This window comes from Chiloscyllium punctatum, chromosome 26 (assembly GCF_047496795.1).
Source record: "Chiloscyllium punctatum isolate Juve2018m chromosome 26, sChiPun1.3, whole genome shotgun sequence".
Classification (NCBI taxonomy): Eukaryota; Metazoa; Chordata; class Chondrichthyes; order Orectolobiformes; family Hemiscylliidae; genus Chiloscyllium; species Chiloscyllium punctatum.
The window spans coordinates 20,779,693-20,798,801 of NC_092764.1; positions in this window are offsets into that span (position 1 = coordinate 20,779,693).

The following is a 19,109-nucleotide window of genomic DNA, read 5'->3' on the forward strand; positions in this document are numbered from 1 at the left end:
ACAAAGAAATCTTACAGTGAAAGAAAGAAAAGTATGAATGGAATATGAATCCTTTTTCCTGAATCATTAATGTAATGTAGTCAAAGTTTAAAAAGACATATTCTGAGCCAAACTGATGAAGGGCTTTTGCCCGAAACGTCGATTTCGAAGCTTCTTGGATGCTGCCTGAACTGCTGTGCTCTTCCAGCACCACTAATCCAGAATACTGTACCAATGTTAAACCATCCAGTATAGTATCTGAATGGAATCTATTCCACTTACTTACATGAGTGCTATCTCCAGATGCAATTGACAGAAGAGTTACCCGATCACCCTGTTTTTGGCCAGTACATTTTGTACCATTATTACACTGACTCATAACAGATCAGCTGCTTTATATCACAATTCAATCAAGTGTTTTGCACTGGCACAGTCCAGATTCCCTGACTATGCACTGAAGGGCACATTCCATCTTGTAGTAGCTGCCTCATCAGTGTACCGTGGAAAGGCTATTTTCTTAGGTTCTTCAGCCCTGGTAAACAAAGGAGCAGAAGGCCATGCAAAAGCCCTCAAGTTATTTATCATGTAAATGTTAGTTTCTAGATCTTCAAGGCAGTCTGGATGAAAGCAGACCACTGCTTGCCAGCACTGCAATTGGAAGTAAGCAAACTGGAGCAGCAATGTTATAGAATCAGAGAGATCTACAGCACAAGTGAAAGTCCTTCAGCTCATCAAGTCAGTACTGGTCAAAAACAACCACCTAATTATTCTGCTCTCATGCCAACACTTGGTCCATACCATTGCAAGCCTTGCAATTGCAATTGCATATCTAAATGTTTCTTAAATATTATGAATGTTTTGCCTCTGCTATCCATATTAGTAGTGAGTTCCAAGTGGCCAGTTGGACCACCTCACATTTATATGGATTGAATTCCATTTGGCACTAATCAGCCCATCTAACCAGTCTATCTTCATCCTCCTGCAGTCAAAGGTTACCTTCCTCACTATTTACCACCCTATCAATGTTTGTATCATCTGTGAACTTACTGATTGACCCTCCTTCATTCAAGTCTAAATCATTTAAATAAACTACGAACTGCAAGGACTCCAACACGGACCCTTGTTACACCACATTGGATACAGAGTTCCAGTCTGTTAAATAACACTCAACCATTAACCTGCTGAGAGGAGGCATCTGTGGTCATAGATGCCGTATTGGAAGCCTTCATCATGAGATGAATCTGACTTGTCTCTGGCATTACCCCTGGTTCTTGGTTCAAATGGAGGCATTAAAAGAGCTCTCAGAAAACATACGGTGAAGAGGGTACATGGTAAAAGCCCTCCTCCCCTCCTCTCTGCAGCCTTTGCTCACTTCCTGGACATGGTCATGAAATATTGGACAATTATGCACGTTGCTGATAACATGAGGTAATCTACTGTGATATCTGGGTTCCAACAAGTGTGGTTGAAATCCAGGGCTGCCATCAGTCCTCCTGCAGTGATTGTAACAAGGTCAGCTAGGTGGACCTCATACAATATGAGTTCTGTTGGGGCAGTTAGTCTAATTGCATCAGAAATGCCAAAGCAGGACACAAGGCTCTGCTAAGTGACAGAGTCCGGAGATGAATTTTGGTGTAAAAACCATGGGAATGGCCCTATGGATAAGAGGCCTTATTGACTTTGGATCATACCCAGTGATGTATAAAGCTTGCGTAGGTGCGACAGTCCTGAACAAGCACGTGGACCATGTGAAAGCTGCACACTTGCAAATGGTGCGGGGGCAAAACTTGTCCGACTCCTCAACAGCTTTTCTAACTGTTCCAGAAATAGTAGGTTCTCCCTCTCCACCAAGCGTTGAAGATGCCTGAGAATCTGAGATGGACATGGCAGGTGTGGCCACTTCGATGTCTTTTCCACCTGAAGAGGAGAATGAATTTCTTCTGATATGCTCTGGGCATAAGTGGCGAGGTACTGTGCTCTGCACGCTGCCTGTAACAGTGACAAAGATGGAGGAGTCTCTGTGCTAAAACACCCCAGGAGGAGCTACAACAAAAAGAACCAGTCCTCAGACTCAGAGGGGGCAAGATGTAGTGACTCTAATGAGGCCAGCCAGTGGATATCATAGAATATGAGTTCCCTGATTGGGGTCGTTAATCTGGTCCATTTGGGGAACCCTGGCTGACAGATCAAATCAGGAGTGTCAGACATCCTATTCACTCTAAGAGCTGGTTCTGAGGGAGCTGGGGGAGCTGGATCAATGTCAAAGACTCTCCACATGTAAATAAAGGCTGACTTGGTGATGAGGAGTTATGTCATGTCCTTCCTCTACTTACCTAAAGGACTACTCTGTAGCTTGTGATGGAAGATGCACCATGAATAAGTTTGCAGAAAAGGCAGTTGTTTTTCATAACTGGATACAGTTTGTTATATCTCAATGACTGTATATATAACTCTGACATATACGATCTACCCCCTACAAGGCATAGAGAAAACTCATCTCCAATTGATTCTAAATCTGTGACATTATCAGACTGACAGAGATTAGCATAGTTCAAATGTTACCTCTTTAAGAACTGTTACCAATCCAGAGTAACCGAATAACCCTGAACGACTTGCAGGCTTTGTATAAACATGTGACCAAATCCTCTGCACTCCCAGAATGGGTGCACTAATTCAGCAAAAAAACCCAGCAAAAATGTGCTATAGTGCTCCTGTAAAACGTTGTCATAGCAAAAGTAACACCAAAGCATCCACCTATCCTTTGCAGGCTTGATCCCTTAAATTGTGCCAATATGAGAATTCTCTGCATAGCTGAACATCCAGCGAAGAGTGCAGGTATTCTGTGGGCCTGGGCAGGCTAGCTGACAGAAATCACATTTGACATTATTAACAGAGCTCTCCTTATGCTATTGGTAGACTCATGACAAACACCCAATCCCCTGCCCAGAGGCACAGCATATGCCATTTAATTTTTTCAAATCTTCCATATCACTGGGACCAGTGACAGATGGAACCCAACTTCATTGAAATCTAAAAATCATAAAGAATTGTCAATAACATCCTTTTGTTGCTATTATTTGCATTGTTTGATTTTTTAAAAATGTTATCAGTTTAAAAGCTATCTTGCTTTAATAGCTAATGAGACTGGACAAGGATATTAGCCACATGATCATTGGTCCTGTGCATTCCAGCAGAAGCAGGTTAGTGTCAGACTATATATATAGCTATCTGGAACTGCAACTTGTACACTGGGCTATTAAATAAACCTGTATGAGATGTTCAAGGAAATGGAAGTCATACCAATTAATCAATGTTACTTATCAATAAAATAAGAAAATATTTCACTTTTTATCTTAAGAGATGCAAATTGTCGCATGCACTAGCACAGGACATTACAGACAAACAAGGTTGCAGAGTTTCTAATTTATAAAAAAATAACCTTCTGGTTGAGGGCAGGTAACATGTCTTCTGGTAATGAATGATCAGAAGTTGGAATATACTTCCAGGTAGGATAACAGAAGGGTGAACCTTGGAATCATTTAAGAGATGCTTGACATTCCTCAATAGGTGTCCATAAGACCATAACAGACAGGAGCAGAAATTAGGCCACTCAGCCCACCGAGTCTGCTCTGCCATTCAAACATGGCTGATAGGTTTCCCAACCCCATTCTCCCTCTTTGTCCCTGTAACCTTTGATACCTTTAACAATCAAGACCCTATCTCTCTCTGTCTTCAATGTACTCAATGACCTGTCCTTTGCAGGCTTCTGTGGCAATGAATTAAATAGATTCTGGCTAAAGAAGTTGCTCATTATTGCCATTCTAAACAATCTTCCCTTTACTCTAAGGCTGTGCCCTCGGGTACTAGCTTCTCCTGCCTATTGAAACATCTTCATAATGTCCACTCTGTCCAGGCCTTCCAGTATTCTATACATTTCAATTAGGTCCCCGCTCATCCTTCTAAACTCCATCAAGCATAGACCAAGAGTCCTCAAACATTACTGATATGTTAAGCCTTTCATTCCTGGGATCATTCTCATGAACCTCCTCCAGCCCCCCTCCAGGGCCATCCTTCCTGAGGTATGGGGCCCAGAATTGCTCACAATATTTTAGATGCGGTCTAACTAGAACTTTATAAAGCCTCAAAAGTACATCCCTGCTTTTATATTCCAGTCTTCTCAAAATATATGCCAAAATTGTGTTTGCCTTCCTAACTACACACTCAACCTGCAAGTTGACCTTAAGAAAATCCTGGACCAGAACTCCCAAGGCCCTTTGCACTTCCGATTTCTGAATTTTCTCCCCATCTAGGTGTCCTGAGGTGAGAATAGTTTTGAGCCTTAAAATGCACAGGTGTCTGCAAAATAATTGCCAGACCCACCATCAGCATTTCCTGAGATTCCACAAACATACATTTAACTTGGCTTCCTTCCAATTTTGTTGGCCCATGTGGACAGTACATGGGTCACCATACTCCAATAAAATGTATTAGAACAAAGAACAAAGAAAGTTTACAGCCCAGGAACAAGCCCTTTGGCCCTCCAAGCCTGAGCAGATTCAAATGTAGTGTCTAAACCTGTCGGTCAATTCCTAAGTATTTGTACACCTCTGCTCCCCACCTACTCATGCATCTGTCCAGATGCATCTTAAGTGAATCTACTGTGCCTGCCTCTACCACCTCTGCTGGCAACGCATTCAAAACGCCCACTACCCTCTGTGTGAAGTACTTGCCGTGTGTATCCCCCTTAAACTTTCCACCTCTCACCTTGAAAGCATGACCTCTCGTTATTGAATCCTTCACCCTGGGAAAAAGCTTGTCCCTATCCACCCTGTCTATACCCTTCATGATTTTGTAACCCTTAATCAGGTCCCCCCTCAATCTCCTTTTTTCTCGTGAAGATAAACCTAACCTACTCAACCTCTCTTCATAGCTAGCACCTTCCATACCAGGCAACATCCTCATAAACCTTCTCTGCACCCTCTCCAAAGCGTCCACATCCTTTTGGTAATGTGGCGACCAAAACTGTACACAATATTCGAAATGTGGCCAAACCAATGTCTTGTACAATTTTCACATGACATGCCAGCTCTTCTACTCAATACTCCACCCAATGAAGGCAAGCATACTATATACCTTCTTGACCATTCTATCCACCTGTGCAGCAACCTTCAGGGTACAATGGACCTGCACTCCCAGATCTCTCTGCCCATCAACTTTTCCCAAGGCTCTTCCATTCATTGTATAATTCACTCTAGAATTAGACTTGCCTAAATGCATCACCTCATATTTGTCTGGATTGAAAGCCATCTGCCACTTTTCTGCCCAACTCTCCAGTCTATCTATATCCTCCTCTATTCTCTGACAGTCCCTTATGCTTTCTGCTACTCCACCAATCTTTGTGTCATCTGCAAACTTGCTGCTCATACCAACAGTGCCCTCTTCTAGATCATTTATGTATACTACCAACAACAGTGGCCCCAGTACTAACCTCTGTGGAACACCACTGGTCACCTTTCTCCATTTCGAGAATGGAGAAACTCCCTTCAACTACTACTCTCTGTCTCCTGTAGCTCAACTCATTCTTTATCCACCTAACTAGAACACCTTGCACATCATGTGCCTTCACTTTCTCCATTAGTCTACAATGGGGAACCTTATTCCTCAGCTTCTTGCCAATGTGCTGATGGATTCTGGCTGGCACAACTGAGGACCACTCAAAAATGGAAAGGATTAAATTAACATACATGCCTTTGCTTCTCCCTATTTCCATTGGTCACTTTATCACTCAGACTTTAAAGGTACATCAACTGGTAGGGGTGGTACAATGGCTCATAGGTTAGCATGCTGCCTTACAGCACCAGGGTGCCAGCTTTGATACCAGACTCAGGCAACTGCTATGTGGAGTTTGCACATTCTCCCTGTGTCTGCGTGGGTTACCACCAGCTGCTTCAGTTTCCTCCCACAGTCCAAAGATATGCAGGTTAGGTGGATTGACAATGCTAAATTGCCCATAATGTCCAGGAATGTGCGGGCTAGGTGGATTAGCCATGGGAAATGCAGGGTTACAGAGATGGGGTGAGTCTGAGTGGGATGCCCTTTGGAAGGTTGGTGTGGACTCAATGGGCCAAATGGTCTGCTTCCATGCTGTAGTAATTCCATTAAAAAAAGAAAAAGTTACCCTTTAAGACATGCATGTTTTCTTTTGAAGTGCAGTGTCTGACACTTATCTCTGCCACATTTCAACTGCCACTCCTCTGAGCTATTACATATCAGGGTCCTATATCCTTCAATTAAGCTTAACTTCCTGTTGTTTGACATCATCTTTGAACTTATCCACACTGTATCACGTTTTATAATTTCAACTCACTGATACAAATTTTAAACAGTAGGTACTAATCCTTGGGGCATTCCACTAGCCCGATATTATTTTATTAACAAAAGAACAGTGCTTCCTTTGCTTCAGCTAGATAATTTTTTTTTCTGTGTTTAATCTACAGTTCACAATTCAGAATTCTATCACTATATTTTGTAGGAAACTGAACGCTCAGAAAGATGACAAACTAAGGTTATTTGCCCAAAATAAACACTCTTGAATTCTTCAGAGAAGATTGTCTCTTTAGCAAGTTATATTGAAGCATTTAAAAGAAAGACTTGCAGTTATATGGCATTATCTCAATGTTTCAGAATGCCCTAAGGTGCTTTATAGGCAAGAAAAATACTCTTGACAGGCAATCATTGCTGTATGTAGGAAGTTTAGAGTCATTTTTGCACACAGCAACTTTCCACAAATGAAGTGATTATGAACAATTTTGTTTTGATTATAATGGATACAATTTATCGTTGTATAGACAGTCCTCCAGTTTATTGCTCATTCTAACTTAGTCGTTTCACCTATTATTAATGTAGTTTTCTCACAACGAAGTTTTCACCTTTAATTTGCACATTTTAACTCACACTTTCCATTCAATTTGTCTTGGTAGCCCAGCCAAAGTGGATACAATTAACTTCCTTTTGAAGTGAAAGGGCGAACAAAACATGTTTCACTGACTTTCCCGAAAATAATTGGAGATGCTGTCTTTCTGGGTTCTCCATCACAGTTATATCCCAATTGATACAAGCCTTAACATGGCTATGACCTCTTATCCTGGAAATAACAGAACATTAGCTTATTCTGATAATCTCCTACTCCAAAAGACCCAAAAGTTCAAACCCACCTCAACATCCAGAAAACAGAAGCCAAGCTTCCCAATTTGACATTATGTTAACAACGGCAATAATCCTCACCTAAAGCAAATAAACAGGCTACCACTGATACTAAAACAATGTCAATCTGGAGATGTAGACTTGACAGTTGATTGATTCTATCCTTGAATATTTTCAGAAATAATGTGCTCTTACATATAGGATGAAACATTAGGTTGGATAAAGCACTGAGTTCAGGAACACCACATGCTTGCCAATATTACCACTGTAATAAAAGCAAAAGGCAAGGAACCATATGGGATTTGCACTTCAATTCAATGCTGTGTGTTTAGTGATAAAGGAAGCACTGTGTATTTAATGAGCTTTCCACATGCTGAGCCTGATTGAGTCTTCTGCTGCCAGTTGCTTCAAACCAAGTATGAAGTGTGTTAAGAAAAGGTAAGAAAAGTTTTTAGCAGTCAGGTAATGTCAGATGTGATGCTACTTAATAAGTGGAGGCAAACAGGATGTTTCAGATGGACAAGCCCTGATTGAAACCAAATGGTCTGTTCAGGCAGAGCTACTGGACAGCAGTCAGGGCCCAGTGGGGAGGCTCGCAAAGGGTGACAGCAAAGCTAGCTCTTCCCCTCTTACTCTCCAGCTCAGGAGGAAGCACAGAATGGGGTTATCAAGTGTCGGGCAGAACACCACATGGTTCAGTGTGACTTGCCCTCAGCAGGGAACAAGATTGCAATAAAGTTGGAATTCAGTCTCACTATCCTGCTCCAATCGGCAAATTAGTGCCATGTGCGATGATTGCTACCTTGGGAGTAAACAAATGTCATGGTCCTGGGAAGAACTTTACGAGATAAATTGTTGCTGGTACCATGGACAGAGAGCACAGAATGCCAGATGTGTTTTTGTTTAGATAAGGGAAATGAGTAGAATCACTTGGCTCCATGTGATACTGCTTTAGCATGGGTGTGAGTTATCTCTGCATACAGGCCCCATGCTATTCTACAGATTTATCTGGAAAGATTTACTTTTTGCAATTGTGCTTTATTAAGTTTAGCAACACATTTTTTCATCAAGAGGATGAGACCTCTGATCTGTCAGATGGATTCAATGGCTCTTAGTGAGATGATGGCGCTGACTTTATTTATTTTTGTCAACAAAATAATACTCACTATAAACCTCTACAACAAGTTAAAGTTATATAAATATAATATCAACAAGCAGTTGAAAGATTAAATAAGTATTGTGGGCAATTTTCATCTTATCTCTGTGATTTCTGTCAGCTTCACAACCTCCTGTGACATCTGCTGTCATCTAATTCTGATTCTGGACTCTCCTTTTAAGTGCTTTCATCATCTGATTGTTATACCAGAGGCCTTCAATGGACTAGAATTATTTTTAGAAAGGAAGAAACATGACCCAAAATGATTGCAGTCATCCCCTGACCACAGACTGAGGGAAACTTTGCAAGACCTACGTTAAATTAATCAGACTGTCTGCACAGAAATTATAATTTCATCTAAAGACATCAAAACCAATCAATGAGTCAGCATGAAGAAATTTATATCTCCTATTTAATTCATGCGTGTATACTACTTTCACATATTGAGAGATGAGAGGCACTCTTTGGACGTCCACTGATTTAACTTCATACCATCTCGAAAAGGCCCTGATCCATCAACTTGGAAAGACAATGGAACAAAACTCCAGAAAATACAATGAACTACATTTAAATTGTTTCTTTTCAGCAGCAGAACAGAGGAAGGAAAAATGAATTTGTGACACGAGCTCTCTATCTCGCTCTCTCTCACTCTCTCTCTCCCTCTCTCTTTTCTTACCTGTTTTTCTCATTGTCTCAGAAAACAGCTCCCGGTGAGAAACCACAAACATCAATAACTTAAAGATCTACAGATTCTGCTACTGCTGAGGGTATCTGTCAAATAATAAATTACTGTCATCTCTGGTTAAGAATCTCATACCTCAAGGACTCTGAGGACTGTTTAATTGAGTAACCTCTGTTTTCCTTGTCTCTACCTGACACACTGCCTTTTCAACATGTTACCTTTATGTGTGTGCGTGTTTAATGCCACAATTTATTATGTTAAAAATCACACAACAGCAGGTTACAGTCCAACAGGTTTTTTTGGAAGGACAAGCTTTTGCAGTGCTGCCCCTTCGAAGGAGCAGCACCCTGAAAGCTAATGCTTTCAAATAAACCTGTTGGACTATAACCTGCAGTTGTGTGATTTTTAATTTTGTCCACCCCAGTCCATCACCAGCACCTCCATATTTTATTATGATTTTCCTTCCTTCACTCAAGAAAACCTTGGTAATTGACACCTTCATTTGAGTGAACAACATTATAATTGAAGGGTGACAACTGCATGCTAAAAACAAAGAGAAATGCATGTTGTAACCAACCAAGAGGGCATTAGAAAAAAAATGTCACCTTACCCCTTCTGCTTCCCCAACACCTGGTCATAACATAGAACATAGAACATCACAGCTCAGGCCCTTTGGCCCCCGATGTTGCACTGACCTGTGAAACCAATCTGAAGCTCAACTAACCTACACTGTTCCATTATCATCCATGTGCCTATCCAATGACCATTTAAATTCCCCAAAGTTGGCGAGTCTACTACTGTTGCAGGCAGGCCGTTCCATGCCCCTATTACTCTCTGAGGAACTACCTCTGACATCTGTCCTATATCTATCAACCCCTCAACTTAAAGCAATGTCCCCTCATGCTAGCCACCACCATTGGAGGAAAAGGCTCTCACTATCCACCTTATCTAATCCTCTGATCATTTGGATGTCTCCATTTAGTCACCTCTCAACCTTCTTCTCTCTAATGAAAACAGTCTCAAGTCCCTCAGCCTTTTCTCACAAGACCTTCCCTCCATATCAGGCAATATCCTGGTAAATCTCCTCTGCGCCCTTTCCAATGCTTCCACATCCTTCCAATAATGCAACTACCAGTACTGCACGCAATACTCCAAGTGCGGCTGCACCAGAGTTTTGTACAGCTGCAACATGACCTCATTGCTCCGAAATTCAATCCCTCTATCAATAAAAGCTAACACACCATATACCTTCTTAACAACCCTATCAACCTGGGTGGCAACTTTCAGGAATCTATGCAAATAGACACCATGTCCTCTCCGCTCATCCACATTACCAAGAATCTTACCATTAGCCCACTACTCTGTATTACTGTTACTCCTTTCAAAGTGAAGCGCCTCACACTTTTCTGCATTAAATTCCACTTAATAAGCTGTGCAGCCGATCTATTTTTCCTCTGTAATCTGCAACATCCTTCCACACTGTCCACAACTCTACCGATCTTAGTGTCATCCACAAATTTACTAACCCATCCTTCTATGCCTTCATCCAGGTCAATTATAAAAATGACAAACAGCAGTGGCCCCAAAACAGATCCTGGAGATCACTAGTAACTGAACTCCAGGATGAACATTTCCTATCAGCCACCACCCTCTGTCTTCTTACAACTAGCCAATTTCTGATTCAAACAATTAATTCACCCTCAATCCCATGCCTTTGCATTTTGTGCAATAGCCTACTGTGGGGAAGCTTATCAAACACTTTACTGAAATCCATATACACCACATCAACCGCTTTACCCTCATCCACCTGTTTGGTCTCCTTCTCAAATAACTCAATGAGTCTTGTGAGGCAAAACTTTGTTGACTATTCCTAATCAAATTATTATAAATCCTGTCTCTTATAATCCTTTCCAACATGTTACCCAAAAACCGAAATAAGAATCACTGGTCTATAATTACCAGGGTTGTCTCTACTCCCCCTCTTGAAGTTGGGGACAATATTTGCTATCCTCCAGTCTTCTGGCACTTTCCCTATAGACAATGACGACATAAAGATCAAAGCCAAAGGCTCTGCAATCTCCTCCCTAGCTTCCCAGAGAATCCTAGGATAAATCCCATATAGCGCAGGGGAATTTATCTACGTTCACACTTTCCAGAATTGCTAACATCTCCTCCTTATGAATCTCTATTCTGTCTAGTCTAATAGCCTGTATCTCAGTATTCTCCTCAACACATTGTCTGTTTCCTGTGTGATTATGGATGAAAAATATTCTCTCCTTTCTCCTTGGACTCCACGTACAACCTCCCAATACTGTCCTTGACTGGCCCTCATTTTACTCTCGTCATTCTTTTATTCCTAACATACCTATAGAAAGCTTAAGGGTTTTCCTTGATCCAACCTGCCGAAGACTTCTCATGTCCCCTCCTGGATCTTCTTAGCTCTCTCTTTAGGTTCTTCCTGGCTAACTTGTAACTCTCAAGCACCCTAACTGAGCCTTCACGTACCATCTTTACATAAGCTTCCTTCTTCCTTTTGACAAGAGATTAAACTTCTTTAGTAAACCACTGTTCCCTCAGTCGATCACTTTCCCCCTGCCTGACAGGTACATATTTATCAAGGACATGTAGTAGCTCTTCCTTGAAAAAGCTTCACATTTCAATTGTGCCCATCACCTGCAGTTTCCTTTCCCATCATATGCATCTTAAGTCCTGCCTAATTACACTATAATTGCCTTTACCCCAACCATAACTCTGTGATATATACCTATCCCTTTTCATCACTAAAGTAAACGTAACCGAATTGTGGCTGCCCTCACCAAAGTGCTCATCTACCTCCAAATTTAATACCTGGCCTGGTTCATTGCCCAGTACCAAATCCAATGTGGCCTCTCCCCTTGTTGGACTGTTTACATATTGTGTCAGGAAACCCTCCTGCACACATTGGACAAAAACCGACCCATCTAAAGTACTCGAACTATAGCATTTCCAGTCAATATTTGGAAAGTTAAAGACCCCCATTACAACTGCACTGATACTTTTGCTCCTATCCAGAATCATCTTTGCAATAACAGTATCATATGATTTATTAATGACATGGATAATGGCTTAGAAAGCCATACATCCAAATTTCATGATGACAAAAATTTAGGCGGCAATTTAGACAGTGTAGATGATAGCATAAAACTACAAATGAATATTGACAGACTAAGTGACTGGACAAAACTATGGCTGATGTAAGCAAGTGTGAGGTTATCCATTTTGGACCAATAAAGGATAGATCAGGACACTTTCTAGGTGTTATGAAGTTAAATTCAATGGATGTCTAAAGAAAGTTGGGGGTTTAAGTGCCTGGATCTTTAAAATGCCATGAATGGGTGCAAAAAAAAATGATCAAGAAAGCAAATAGAATGCTGACTTTTATATGTAAAGGACTGGAATATAAGGATGCAGCAGTTATGCTGCAGTTATACAAAATTCTGGGTTAGATTCCATTTGGAGTTCCATGAGCCAGTCAGGGTGCCATACGTTAGCAATGGAGTGTAAAGGTTGACATGAATGATATCTGGACTTCAGGGGCTAAGTTATAAGGACAGACTGCACAAATTAGGCTTGTTTTCTCTAGAATTTAGAAGCGTAAGCCTGATCAAAGTCTTCAAGAAAGTAAGAGTTAGATAAATATGAACTATTTCCATTGGTTGGGATTTTAGAAGTGGAAATTAGAGCCAGACCATTCAAGAGAGATGTTAGAAAGTGACTCTCCACACAAAGAGTTATGGATGGTTGGAATTTTCTCTTTCACAAATGGCAGTGGATGCAATTGTTCATTTTAAATCTGAAATAGATATTTTTCTGTTAAATGATAGTATTAAAGGATATGAACCAAAGGCAGATGCATGGAGTCAGCCATGATTTGGAGTGTCATGGTAGCTCAGTGGTGAGCACTCCTGCCTCACAGCACTACAGAACCAGGTTTGATTCCAACCTTGGGTGACTATTTGCATATTCTCCCTGTACCTGCCTGGATTTCCTCTGGGTGTTCCAGTTTCCTCCCACAATCCAAAGATGTGCAATTTAGGTGGATTGGCCTTGCTAAATTGCCTGTAGTGTGTAGGCTAGGTGAATTAGCCATGGGAAATGCAGGGCTACAAGGATAGGTTGGGTCTGGGTGGGGTGCTTTTCCAAGAGTTGGAGTGACCCCAATGGGTAAAAGGTCTGCCTCCACACCGTACAGATTCTATGATGATGATCTCACTGAATGGTAGAATAGGCTATGCCTTTTCTTATGTTCCTATGCATGTCTGTTAATCTACACATCAGCTCGTGTACGTGTGTGTGTGTGTGTGTTTGTAGTGTTTATCAAAGAATGTTTACCTTTGACGTCTTCCTCAACATTGATTGCTCTTCCTCAGCTGATAGCCTTTTGAAACAAACTGACTGGATTATGAGTGAAAAATAGTCATCGCTATAAAATGCACTAAAATCTGCCAACAAAAGAAAATATCATAAAAAGGCACAATTAAGAACTTTAGCATTGAGATATCTATCTCATCTAAAATAAAACAGTAAGGGACAAGGGCCTGAATGGTTTCAGGGTTATAACGACCCTAGTTAGTTGAACCTTGGAGACAGATCTCAAGAATTTTTTTATTCACTGGATGTGGGTATCACAGGATAGACCAGTATTTATTGCCCCTTCCTGATTGCTCAGAGGGCAGTTAAGAGGCAACCACATTGGTGTAGGTCTGGAGTCACATGTAGACCAGACCAGGTAAGGATGGAAATTTCCTTCCCTAAAGGGATATGAGTGAATCAGATGAGATTCTTTCGATAATTGACAAAAGTTTCATGATCATCATTAGACAGTTAATTCCAAGTTTTTATTGAAATCAAATGATGCCATTTGCCATGGCTGAACTCAAACCTGGGACCCTAGCATGTTAGCTGGGTCTCTGGATCAATAATCTCATGATAAAACCACTAAGCCAGTGGTTCTAGAGTGGCTGCAGAATAATTGCTTTAGGTTTTCTTCTTCATATTCAGGTTTCATCTATTCTACAATGAATTGTTCTGACACTTTACAAGAAAGTGAAACAGGAACAAGCAATGCTTTGTCCCTGCTTGTTTAAACATATTTGGATCGGAATCTTTCCGTGGTTTCACCTTAATCCTGATTAAAAGCCTTGCTGCTCCATGTTCTTATTATTACCCTGTAATTATATAACAGTATTAAGACAACTTTGTGCATGAACTCTATCTAATGACCCACAGACATTTTTTGTCTAATGACGATAGCTGTGAATTTTGAGTCTTATAGTTTGCAAAGCAAGTTAATCCCAATAAAATTGTCATTTAATTTTGATAAACGTAGATTAACTTTGGGTAATGTACAAGACTCTTCATGCAGGCAATTAAACACTAATATAGAGACAATGTCAAAATGCCATTATGTTACTCTAAATACAATTATGCTTACAACAAAAAAGACGTTCAATAATCTGCCTGGGGAATCCAGATAAAGTTTGATGATAAATTTGAGCTTATTCTGTATGTCATGCACAAAATCTATGTATGTAAAATTCACATGGTACATTTTTCAATCAGGCACACACATTTACAAGACATAAATTTATAACATTCTTAATTAGCACTGGGCCGAAACCCTATAACTCCCTGCCGAACAGCACTTTCACCAGTCAGGCAATATTGGCTCCAATCGGGGATTCACCACCACCTTCTGAAGGGTAGTTAGTGATCGACAATAAATGCTGGTCTTTAAACAATGCCCATGTCCGACAAATGAAGAAAATATAAAACAAACTTCTGCTCAGCCTCATCCAATATTCTGACCAAATTTTCTGGGCAATTTATTATATTTACATGATATCACTGGGATCACATTTTGATATCCACAAGTTTCCTGTTCTTCATGCTAACATGATGCTCATTTATCAATCTGTCCATGCACAATGGGTGTCCAGTGTATCACTGTACTGCCTGTTGTGGTGGATTTTGTTTTTATTCATTTGTGGGAAGTGGGTGTCTCTAGCTGACCAGCATTTATTTCCCACCCCTAATTGCCCTTGAGAAGGTGGTGTTGAGCTGTCTTCTTGGACTGCTGCAGTCTATCTGTTGTGGGTTCACCCACAATGCCCTTAGGGAGGGAATTCCAGGATTCTGACTGAGCAGATGATCTTTAACAACAGTTTGAGAGGATCTTTAATTCTTTTTTCATGTTTCCTTTGTTGATGTTGGTCTTTTTTTAACAGGACTACAAAAGAGACTTTGTGCTGAGTGAATTTGTGCCCCGTTAGCCTCTTTGGTCAATGTTGGTAAGTATGCCCCAAACAAGCCTTCCCCATCACTTCTTCTTCTGATGTGATCAGTGTAACCTCTACTCCTTTCCATCGTAAATTTAAAGCAAAATGCTACAGATATAGGGGCCTTGAAAACAGGATTTTTTGAATGGGAGGTAGGGAAACTCCACCACTCAATGTATTGATGGTGCAGTTGGCCCTGCAGCCAACTAATGCCTTCAGTAGCGCTAACTGGGTGGAGGGAGAACCTCCTTCCTGAAACCAGGCAGAATGGCTGCCTCAGAGAACTGGGGAGTGGGGGACACAATTTGAGTAGCTGGTGACTTTGTAGTTCCAGCAGTGTCAATGAAAGTAGTGGCCAGGCTAGGGACTATAAGCTGCCCCCAGATTCTGCATCCAGGACCAGCTCAGTTCAGAGGGAAGAGGAGGGGATGAGGACCCTGATGGAGCAGCTAAGGGTTTCTCAGGGGATGGGGTGAGTGGAATAGAAAGTGAACCTTCTGCACTCCACGATCTCAACCCTTTCCTTCTATCCATGTAAAAAAGTGCCTCACAGGGAAGTGCACCCAACTGCTTGTAAAAATGCAGGTGGTGGGAGAGATTCACCAGGCATTATAGACAGGTAGGTGAGCAATCTGCCAAGCACTTTCCTATCTCATAACTCCTCCAGCTATCACCTGGTGGGTAACAGCCCTTAATTGGGCATTAGTGTACGCATGCCCAATATTGTACCAATATTGAGTCTGCTACCTTCAACCTCAATGGCACCCACATAAAACGGTGGAGAGGGTAGGTACAGGTGTGAGAAGGTAACCCAGGTAATTTTACAGCTCCCTTCATCTCCATTTAGGGTGGTGGTGGTGGTGTAAAAGGGGGTAGCCTTACAATTCTGTCAAAAATAGAAAATTAGGCAAACACTTGGCAGACCGGACAGCATCAGCAGCGAAGAATCATAACCAGAAACCACAATGGTCAGAGAGGTGCTGCAGAATATACTATGCAGATCTTATCATCTCATATCCCAATACTTCCTACCATTAACTTCTACATATCACACATTTGAGCTCTTCTGCTGCTGAGAGACTCGCATTCATTTATTTGTTACCTCAATCTAGACTCAAGTGCACCAAAGCTTTCCTTATGGCCAGTCCGCCTTCTACCTTCCTAAATTTGAACTCATCCAAAATCCTGATGACCACCACTCACTCTTACTAGGAGCTAATGTGTGCTTTGAAATGCAGTGAAAATTGAGAGGTGGGCTGGTGCCTAAATATGCAATAGTTGGCTAATGTGCCGATTTTCCAGCACCACACTACCTCTAACCCGTATGCAGACACTTCTCAGTACTGATGCTGGGAAGTTTTATCCAAGGATTTAGAAAACTACACTGCCAGTATAGTTCCTTTCACTGGCAATATAAATATAAATGTTTTACAGGTTCTTTGCCAGTTCTTTCCCAACATCTGAATTTTGGATTTGCAGATTTAAGTTAAGAACCTTCAAAAATACAAATTGAGTCAAACACTTATCTTCAGTGTTTCTGCAGATTTTATAGCCAATTCCAACATTTCTTACTGTCTCCAACAACTTTCTTTCCCAATGTGTGGCTCATATATAACTGTGGATATTTTATTAATCATCCACATTAGACAGCACTTACTCAGGTTTGGTTACAAATGTATCCCAGCCGCTATGATTAAAGTATAAGGTTGCTGTCATTTCTGTGCGTATGCAGTACCAATAATGATTTGTTTGAACAGCCAACTAAAGACTGCTGTAAACTAATCTGAGGAAGGATTCCATGGATAATACCCCACAAAATCCGCTTTGGTCTGAAGCCACTATAAATTTTACACCGATGCAAATTTTCCAATGTAAATCTGCTCCAGTGTGTAATCCCAGTATAATTTTGCAATAAAAGAAATGTTGACCTCGGGCAGGGTGGGCCACATCCACCCAAATCCAAATTTGCTAAGGCTTCTTGATGCCATACTCAGTTGATTATTGCCTTAGGGTCAAGATCTGTTTCTTTCACCTCACTCATTCACACAAGCTTCCTCCCACAGTACTTCAACTCACTTTATCAACATATTCTATTGAGACGTGAACTGTACTTAGTAAATGCATCTAAAAAGCAATGTCTGTTAGAATGTTACCATCAAACTCTCTAGCTTGATTCAAGTAAATAAAGTGAGTTCATTTCAATGGGCTGGCTGATTCCTCCAGTTGTTATATGGTTTCTTGTTTCTGTGCTTCAGATATAAATATGTGGCTAAGACTTTGGGAAGAATGTTCTGCAACCTGTTATTTGGTAAAACCAGTTGGCTCTGACATGCAACTCCTAAATTCTCCCTGAAATTCCTCAATGGACAGCAGCAACATAGGAAGCTCAAATCCATGCATGTGTCCATCATACAGCATGCTGGAAGATTTGAGACTTTTAACCCCTTGCTAATCTTCAGCCTCCCGATGCAGAAGTGGCTATGTCGAAGGGGTTTCAAGTGGCTTTGTGTTTTGGTCACATTAAAACATCAGTGTGTTAACTCAGTATAGGTGGGACGCATGGTGGGAGAGATTCCCTCTGAGTGGGGGAGGTGGGGTTTCTGTGTTAGCACATGCAGCGATGGGTCGAAGCCACAGTTAATCACTGATAGAGCGGAAAGCAGCAGGGGGTTTAGTCTCTTGCCACACTTCAGCACCCCCTGCTGACCAAATTCAAAGATAAAAAGCAGCCAAGATAGTTAAAGTTGTGCTGCTATTCCCTCTGCTGGAGGCTGGGGATTTCTCAATGGTGTTGCAGAATGCAGTAATATTTCCGAAAGATTTTCCCTTAAGTACGTGGGAATAGGACAGACTCTATCTTCCACCTGGAGTACACTCCAGGAACGCTTCAGGGAACCTCCTTCAGTCTGCACAAGTTTGGATCTAAAACCAATTCAGTCAAACTGTTGCAAATTCTAACATTTCCCGAACTGAAACCTAAGAAGAAAATTTTGTCTCTGCATTGTCAGTTGCTGTTTTCCTCTCTATTTGCCTCTCTTTTCCTCCACTCTCACTTCCTCTTTAGCTACCATTAACAATAAGCATTTTGAAAAGTCCACTATTATTTTAGCTTGTAGATTTCAATGGAAAGGCCTGTATCTAGGGTGCACGCTAACAGCATTGAGCGAAGTGACCCATCTGCAGGGTTTTTTTTCACCATAGATTGAACAAAAGAAAATCACATGAAATCTCAGTCAGAGTTCTTTACAGCTCTCGGTGGAGCTTGACCTCCTCAGGAATTACATCATTGTGATTTAGAGATTATCAAACCAGTGTAAAATGTATCCCTGTGTCAGTGAACCCCTTAACTGTTCGAGAGTGTGAAACAGACCGGTAGTTGCAGTTTAAAAGTAATCTATTATGGAGTACAGGGAATCACCGGCACATTTGAAAGACTGTCTGAGCATTACTGTAGTAACCAAGTTTCAAAAGTACTTCATTGGCGCTAGGGCACATTTGCAAATCTTAAATTCATATCAGGTGATTTTCCAACTCTTTTGTTCTTCATCACATCTCTTTGCTAATCCTTCACCCTCCAGATTGAAATGGCATTAGCTCAGGATTTAACGAGGTCTTCTTTCGCCTCAGGCATCTGATAGCACCAGCCTTGCTCCATGTTTGGCATTGTGCCTTGTGTGTCTCAGGCATTGTGAGACGTTTTTGACCTTGTTCACTTGTGATTTGTTTTTACTTTAGCCACTTCTGTCATGATTTATTTTTACAAAACAACTTT